Source organism: Excalfactoria chinensis, unplaced genomic scaffold, assembly GCF_039878825.1.
Source record: "Excalfactoria chinensis isolate bCotChi1 unplaced genomic scaffold, bCotChi1.hap2 Scaffold_324, whole genome shotgun sequence".
NCBI lineage: Eukaryota > Metazoa > Chordata > Aves > Galliformes > Phasianidae > Excalfactoria > Excalfactoria chinensis.
The window spans coordinates 25,001-32,500 of NW_027315612.1; the positions used below are offsets into that span (position 1 = coordinate 25,001).

General features: G+C 69.6%; 1 long non-coding RNA gene across 1 annotated transcript; it reads left to right on the forward strand.

Annotated features, from left to right (window-relative positions):
- Positions 1–4,396: 4,396 nt before the first annotated feature.
- On the forward strand, positions 4,397–6,292 carry LOC140264816 (uncharacterized). Its single transcript, XR_011906111.1, has 3 exons — positions 4,397–4,536; positions 5,021–5,609; positions 5,778–6,292. It is a non-coding gene; the product is annotated as an uncharacterized lncRNA (long non-coding RNA).
- Positions 6,293–7,500: the final 1,208 nt, after the last annotated feature.

Here is a 7,500-nt window from a genome sequence, read left to right on the forward strand (position 1 = left end):
GGAACGGAGGGGGAAGGCGCGAGCCCTTCCCCCGGGCGCGGCGGAAAGACCGCGCGCGCACGTGCGGGTGGGTGTGCGTGGGCAACGTCCGCCGAGAGGTGCTCGCCCTTGCCTGAACACCGACCCGCCCCACGCCGCCCCGAACGAGCCGGGGAGCGGGATTGAGCCGGCCCGCCGGGAAGCCTCTCCGACGCGCCCGAGGAGCGCCACAGGGCATCGATCGATTGAACGGGGCTCCCGCGTGCGAGTGAGAGTGCGGTGCGCGTAAGGACGACGCGGCGCCGCCGCCGCCACCAACGGCCACCTCCGGGTCCCCCGACTCCTTCGCTCCTGGCGGGACCCCACCGGGGACTCCCCCGGCCCTCCCTGCGTACGACTGCCGGCAGACCGGCCCGTGCCCTTTTCTCTCTCGCCTTCTTTTCTCGGGGATCTTCCCTCCCCTGCGCGGGGAACCGACCGTTCCCCATCCTTTTCTCTCTCTCGCCTTTCGTCCCGAAATTTGACTTTCTTGCCAACCTCAGTCCGGTGCCGAGCTGCGACACGGGCAGCGAAGACCCCGACGAGGCCACCGGACCCATCGACCCGAGAGGCGTACGAAAAAGTCGCCGCCGACAACCTCGACACTCGGCCGGTCAACCGCGCTCGCCTGCGCCCGCTCGTTGCCGCCTACCGGAGACGAGTACGCACCCGCTCCTGCCGACGAAAACCTAAGGCACCCGAAAAAAGTGCTGCAAAAACAACCGCCAGAAACTACCGGCGGGGGCGCCGACAGAAACAGAACTTTACCTCGACGTAACTGGAGGTAAAGAATTACAGCGACCCCTTTGGAAGCTCCAGAGCAATAGCGCAGCCCAACAGGACGAGCGGCGAAGGCCCGCCAAAAGCGGGTAGACCTAGCGATTACAATAGAGCCGCACGGGCAGCGACCCCTAGCCGCCGCCGCCGAGCCCGAGTGCCGCTCGGAGCCGGGTAGACCGTGGCGACCGACTCGAGCGGCACGGGCAGCGACCCCTAGCCGCCGCCGCCGAGCCCGAGTGCCGCTCGGACCCGGGTAGACCGTGGCGACCGACTCGAGCGGCACGGGCAGCGACCCCTAGCCGCCGCCGCCGAGCCCGAGTGCCGCTCGGACCCGGGTAGACCGTGGCGACCGACTCGAGAGGCACGGGCAGCGACCCCTAGCCGCCGCCGCCGAGCCCGAGTGCCGCTCGGACCCGGGTAGACCGTGGCGACCGACTCGAGCCGCACGGGCAGCGACCCCTAGCCGCCGCCGCCGAGCCCGAGTGCCGCTCGGACCCGGGTAGACCGTGGCGACCGACTCGAGCGGCACGGGCAGCGACCCCTAGCCGCCGCCGCCGAGCCCGAGTGCCGCTCGGACCCGGGTAGACCGTGGCGACCGACTCGAGCGGCACGGGCAGCGACCCCTAGCCGCCGCCGCCGAGCCCGAGTGCCGCTCGGACCCGGGTAGACCGTGGCGACCGACTCGAGCGGCACGGGCAGCGACCCCTAGCCGCCGCCGCCGAGCCCGAGTGCCGCTCGGACCCGGGTAGACCGTTCCGACCTGGTCGAGCCGCAGGGGCAGCGACCCCTAGCCGCCGCCGCCGAGCCCGAGTGCCGCTCGGAGCCGGGTAGACCGTGCCGACCTGGTCGAGCCGCAGGGGCAGCGACCCCTAGCCGCCGCCGCCGAGCCCGAGTGCCGCTCGGAGCCGGGTAGACCGTGGCGACCGACTCGAGCGGCACGGGCAGCGACCCCTAGCCGCCGCCGCCGAGCCCGAGTGCCGCTCGGACCCGGGTAGACCGTGGCGACCGACTCGAGCGGCACGGGCAGCGACCCCTAGCCGCCGCCGCCGAGCCCGAGTGCCGCTCGGACCCGGGTAGACCGTGCCGACCTGGTCGAGCCGCAGGGGCAGCGACCCCTAGCCGCCGCCGCCGAGCCCGAGTGCCGCTCGGAGCCGGGTAGACCGTGCCGGCGCACCCGAGACGCCACGGAAGCGACACCTGGCTTATGCCGCGGAACGATCGAGTGGAGTGGAGCCCGCCGAGATAGGTTGCACCGTGCCGCCGCACGCGAGCCGGCGCGGCTGAGACGCCCGTCTGCCGCCGCGGAAGCACGGAGCGGACCGGAGCCCGCCGGGGCCGGGGAAACCGTGCCGGCGCACGCGAGCCGCCACAGAAGCGACAACCGGCTTCTGCCGGGGAACGATCGAGTGGAGCGGAGCCCGCCGAGATAGGTTGGACCGTGCCGGCGCACCCGAGCCTGCGCGAATGCAACCAACTGTCCTCCGCCGCGGAATGACCGAGCCGATCGGAGCGTAGTACGCACGGTCTCGGTGCACTGCGTTCGGCTCGCACGTTCCGCGGCAGCGCCCGAGGGTCGCTGCCCATCCGTCTCGAGCCGGTCGGCAAGGTCTACCCGGTTACGAGCGGCACTCGGGCTTGGCGGCGGCGGCAATAGGTCACTGCACGTGCGGCTCGAGTCGGTCGGCAGGGTCTACCTCGTAATTAGCGGCTTTCGAGCTCAGCGTCGGCGGCTAGGCGTTGCTGCACCTGTGGCTCGAGTCGGTCGGAAGGGTCTACTCGGTTACGAGTGGCACTCGGGCTCGGCAGCGGCGGCTAGGGGTCGCTGCCAGTGCGACTCAAGTCGGTCGGCAGGGTCTGCCTGGTTACCAGTGGCTTTCGGGCAGGGCGGTGGCGGCTAGGCGTTGCTGCCCGTGCAACTCGACTAGGTCAGCAGGGGTCTACCCGGTTACGAGCGGCTTTCGGGCTCAGCGGCGGCGGCTTGGGGTCGCTGCCCGTGCGACTCGAGTCGGTCAGCAGGGTCTACCCGGTAACCAGTGGCACTCGGGCTCGGCGGCGGCGGCTAAGGGTCGCTCTTCGTGTGGCTCGAGTCGGTCGGCACTGTCTACCCGGCTCAGATCAACACTCGTGACCGGCGGCAGCAGCAAGGGGTCACTGCCCTTGCAACTCGACTAGGTCAGCAGGGTCTACCCAGTTACAAGCGGGTTTCGGGTTCGGCAGCGGCGGCTAGGGGTCGCTCTCCGTGTGGCTCGAGTCGGTCGGCACTGTCTACCCGGCTCTGATCAACACGTGCTCGGCGGCGGCAGCAAGGGTTCGCTGCCCGTGCGACTCGAGTAGGTGGGCAGGGTCTACCGGGTTACGAGCTGCTTTCGGGCACGGCGGCGGAAATTAGGGGTCGATGCATGTGCGACTCGAGTCGGTCGGAAGGTTCTACCCGGTTTCGAGGGGCACTCGGGCTCGGCGGCGCAGGCCAGGGGGCGCTGCCCGTGCGGCTCGACCAGGTCGGCACGGTCTACCCGGGTCCGAGAGGCACTCGGGCTCTGCGGCGCAGGCTAGGGGGCGCTGCCCGTGCGACTCGACTAGGTCGGCAGGGTCTACCCGGGTCCGAGCGGCACTCGGGCACGGCGGCGCAGGCTAGGGGGCGCTGCCCGTGCGACTCGACTAGGTCGGCAGGGTCTACCCGGGTCCGAGCGGCACTCGGGCTCGGCGGCGCAGGCCAGGGGGCGCTGCCCGTGCGGCTCGACTAGGTCGGCAAGGTCTACCCGGTTAACAGCGGCACTCGGGCACGGCGGCGCAGGCTAGGGGGCGCTGCCCGTGCGACTCGACTAGGTCGGCAGGGTCTACCCGGTTAACAGCGGCACTCGGGCACGGCGGCGCAGGCTAGGGGGCGCTGCCCGTGCGACTCGACTAGGTCGGCAGGGTCTACCCGGGTCCGAGCGGCACTCGGGCTCGGCGGCGCAGGCCAGGGGGCGCTGCCCGTGCGGCTCGACCAGGTCGGCACGGTCTACCCGGGTCCGAGCGGCACTCGGGCACGGCGGCGCAGGCTAGGGGGCGCTGCCCGTGCGACTCGACTAGGTTGGCACGGTCTACCCGGGTCCGAGAGGCACTCGGGCTCTGCGGCGGAGGCTAGGGGGCGCTGCCCGTGCGGCTCGACTAGGTCGGCAAGGTCTACCCGGTTAACAGCGGCACTCGGGCTCGGCGGCGCAATCTAGGGGGCGCTGCCCGTGCGGCTCGACTAGGTCGGCACGGTCTACCCGGTTAACAGCGGCACTCGGGCACGGCGGCGCAGGCTAGGGGGCGCTGCCCGTGCGACTCGACTAGGTCGGCAGGGTCTACCCGGGTCCGAGCGGCACTCGGGCTCGGCGGCGGCGGCGGCTAGGGGTCGCTGCCCGTGCGACTCGACTGGGTCGGCACTGTCTACCCGGCTCCGAGCGGCACGGGCTCGGCGGCGGTGGCTAGGGGGCGCTGCCCGTGCCGCTCGATTCGGTCGCCACGGTCTACCCGGCTCCGCCCCGGACTCTAGAGGTCGCTGCCGGACAGGCTCGGATGCGGCCCGGCCCTCCGGAGGAAGCGCGCGTGCGCGAGCCGGGGCCGCGCCCACCGGGAGGGCCGTTGGTGATGGAATTCCGGCCGGTCTGCCGGAAATCCGGGACGGCGGTCGGCCCGGACGGCGCGCGGTCGCTCGCCTCGGCGGGGTAAGGATGGAAGAACAGCGGGTAGACGGCAGCGGTCGGCAGAGAGGTGGGCCGGCGGGAGGCGCGGGGTGGCCGCGGGGGCGGGGGCGCGGGCGCGGGCGGGGGCGCGGGCGCGGGCGGGGGCGCGGGCGCCGCCGTTGCCGAGTCGCGCTCGTTCGACTCTTCCGGTCCCCGGGCTCGTGCCGAGGGTGCCGGGGGGTGGGGGGGGTTGGAAGGATAAATGGGAAAATGTAAAAAGTCCCGCGGCTCTCTCGGCCGGCGTGGGGGGGTGCGGGGTGGGGGGGCGCTGGTTGGAGACCGGGTAAAAGAAGGATGGCGGGTGGGGGGGGGGAGAGAGAGCGAGAGAGAGAGCACGCGCCAGTGGAGACCGTGGTGGAAAAAAAAAAAAATTAAATTAAAAAAAAAAAAAATCGAAAAATCGATCTGATTTCACCGGCAGCCGGGCCGCGGCGCGGCGGGGGTCTCCCGCCCGAAGCGCCGAGGGGGGGTGGGCCTCCCACTTATCCTGCACCTCTCCCGTCTCTTCGCAGCGCCGGACTAGAGTCGAGGTCACCGGGGTCTTCTATTCCCCGCCGATTCCGCCGAGCCCGTTCCCTCGGCTGCGATTTCGCTGGACGGTAGGTCGGGACAGAGGGGACTTTGTTCCTCTTCTGCCGGAGCTCTGGCCGCGGCGGAGGCGGTTCCCGCCTCGGACCCCGCGGCCACGGAGGCGGAGGCGTTTCCGGGTGGGGGAGGACGCGAAGGGGGGGGGGGGGGGGAACGGGGGCTCGCTCGGCAGAAGCGGCCCGTGCGAAAGGACGCTCTCCGCGGATTTTTCTTGACTCGTCCCCTTTCTTTCCCACGCGACGCGCACCGGCCTACGGGCGCCCGAGGGCGGCAGCAGGCGCGGTCGCCCCCAGGAGGTACGCGAGAAGGCCTAGCGCGGGGTACCGGCGACGAGACCTTCTCCGACGAATCCTCGCGCGCTCCGACAGGACGACTCGGAGGCTTTCGCCGCCGTTTACCCGCGGCGACGGCATCCCTCAGCCCTTCTCCGTCTGTACGGGGAACGGGTCGCCGCGGCGCCGGACCTCTGACGGATCGGCCGAGGCGAGCGTCGGGTCAGCTGCGGGAGCACAGGTGAGAGTCGTTTCGCCGCGTGTCACGGGTCACCTAGATTTACCCGTGCCCGCGACGGGGGCCGCCGCCGCCGCCGCCCCGTCGGGCCCCCGGCCCGGAAAGGGAGGGGAAAAAGGGGGGCGGAAAGAACAGCGGCAGCAATCTAAGGGGGAAAACTTCTTTTACTAGATACGGTGTCGGAGCACGAGGTAACGTCGTAGAATACGATCTCGTCGAGGCTCGTCCGTCGAACGAAACGGAGAGAGAGAGTCCCCGAAAACCCAGAGGCCTGCTGTGAACTCCAGGCGACGGACGCGGCCGGAGCGCTCCTCGCGCCCCGAGAGTCAGAGAGAGAGGGGGAGAGAGAGAGAGAGAAGTCCAGCCTGGGAGCGAGATAATCCTCCTCCCGCGAGCTATCTCTGGCCGCGACGTCCCCTGGGATACGTAGACGCGTAGCGCGCGCGCGCGACGTCGCGACGTAGAATATCGAGAGCGACGCCGCGAAACCGCGACGCCGCGCTCCCGGAAAAGGGTGGAGCTCGACTCCGCTTCCTCCGGACCTCCTCGAAGGGCCGAGCGCCGCCGAGGCGGCGCAGCATCTCTCGGAGACGGCTCCCCGGCGGAGACGGCCTCGGCGTTCCTTCCCGGCGAAGGCGTCCGCATCGGTGAGTTTTTCCTCCTCAATAAACGTTTGGATATCCGTTGCCGTCCTCGTGTCCTTCCGCCTTCCGCCGTCACACCGGATTCCCCTCCGGCTTCCCCCTTCGGAGCCGGTCGAAAGCCCTTCGACCGGTCCGGAGAGCCGCCGGCCGGTTAACCGGCGCCCGTGCGGGGGCCCCGCTCGCTCGGGCGGAGTCCATCGCGAGCCGGTTCAGAGCCGGTTTCCTTCCCAAAGGCCGGCCCGAGATCGGCCCCGAGGTCCTGAGGACGCGGGCGAGCTGCTGCCGCCTCCGCTCGCTCGCTCGCTCGCTCGCTCGCTCACCGAAACCACCCTCTGCTTCCTGCCAAGGAAGGGCATTCCAAGCACGGCAGCTAGACCTGAGCCGAGCGATCGTCAAGGCCCCGCCGCACCCGCCTCAGACCGGAGGCCCCCCCCCCCTTCCGCAACGGGAAGCTCTCGCCGGCTTAGCCGAGTCCAGCCGCCCCGCCGGCAGCCTCTAGATTCCGCCGCTTTGCAACTGCGGTCGCTGGGAGCCGGGCGGACCAGACAAACAAACAAGCAGGCGAGCGACCAACCGACCAAACAAAAAACCCCCGCGAAAAAAACAAAACAAAACAAAAGCCACGCGGGCCGGGCGGGCGAGACGCGTCCGGGAGAGGGTGATGGGGTTAAGGGCGAGGCCTGGGGGGTCAGGGCTAGGCGGGCCGCTTTCGGGTACGGGTCGGGTTCTGGCTCGCGCGGCGGTGGTGGTGGTGGGAGGGGATGGGGGAGGGCGGGGGGGGGAACTGGGGAGAAGGGCGGAGGACGGACGCGGAGCGGGAAGCTCGGGCCGGTACCGGCAGCCAGGTCCTACCCGCAACCCCGTCACGGACCCCCTCGCCTCGCCAGAGACCCCTTTCTTCGCGACAGAGGGCGCGCCGGGCCGGGCCGGGCCTACTCACGCGTTGGCGCGCGCGGACGAGCGACGAGGAAAAAAAAAAAAAGAGAAAAGGAAAGAAGCCGCAAGTCAGTCAAAGAAAAGAGAAGAAGATTTTAAAATGCACAGAAAGATCGTAGCGTTTCGTGGTAACGGAATAATCATATAATGATAATAAAAACAATAAAGACGTAAAAGATGGGGGGGGGGCGGGAAGAAGCGATAAATCAAAACTAAACGCGTAAATGAATAAATAAATAAATGGGGGAAAAAGAGGGGGGGGGTAAGGAAAAAAAAGGGGAAAAAAGAGAAAAGGAAAAAAAAAACAATAAGGG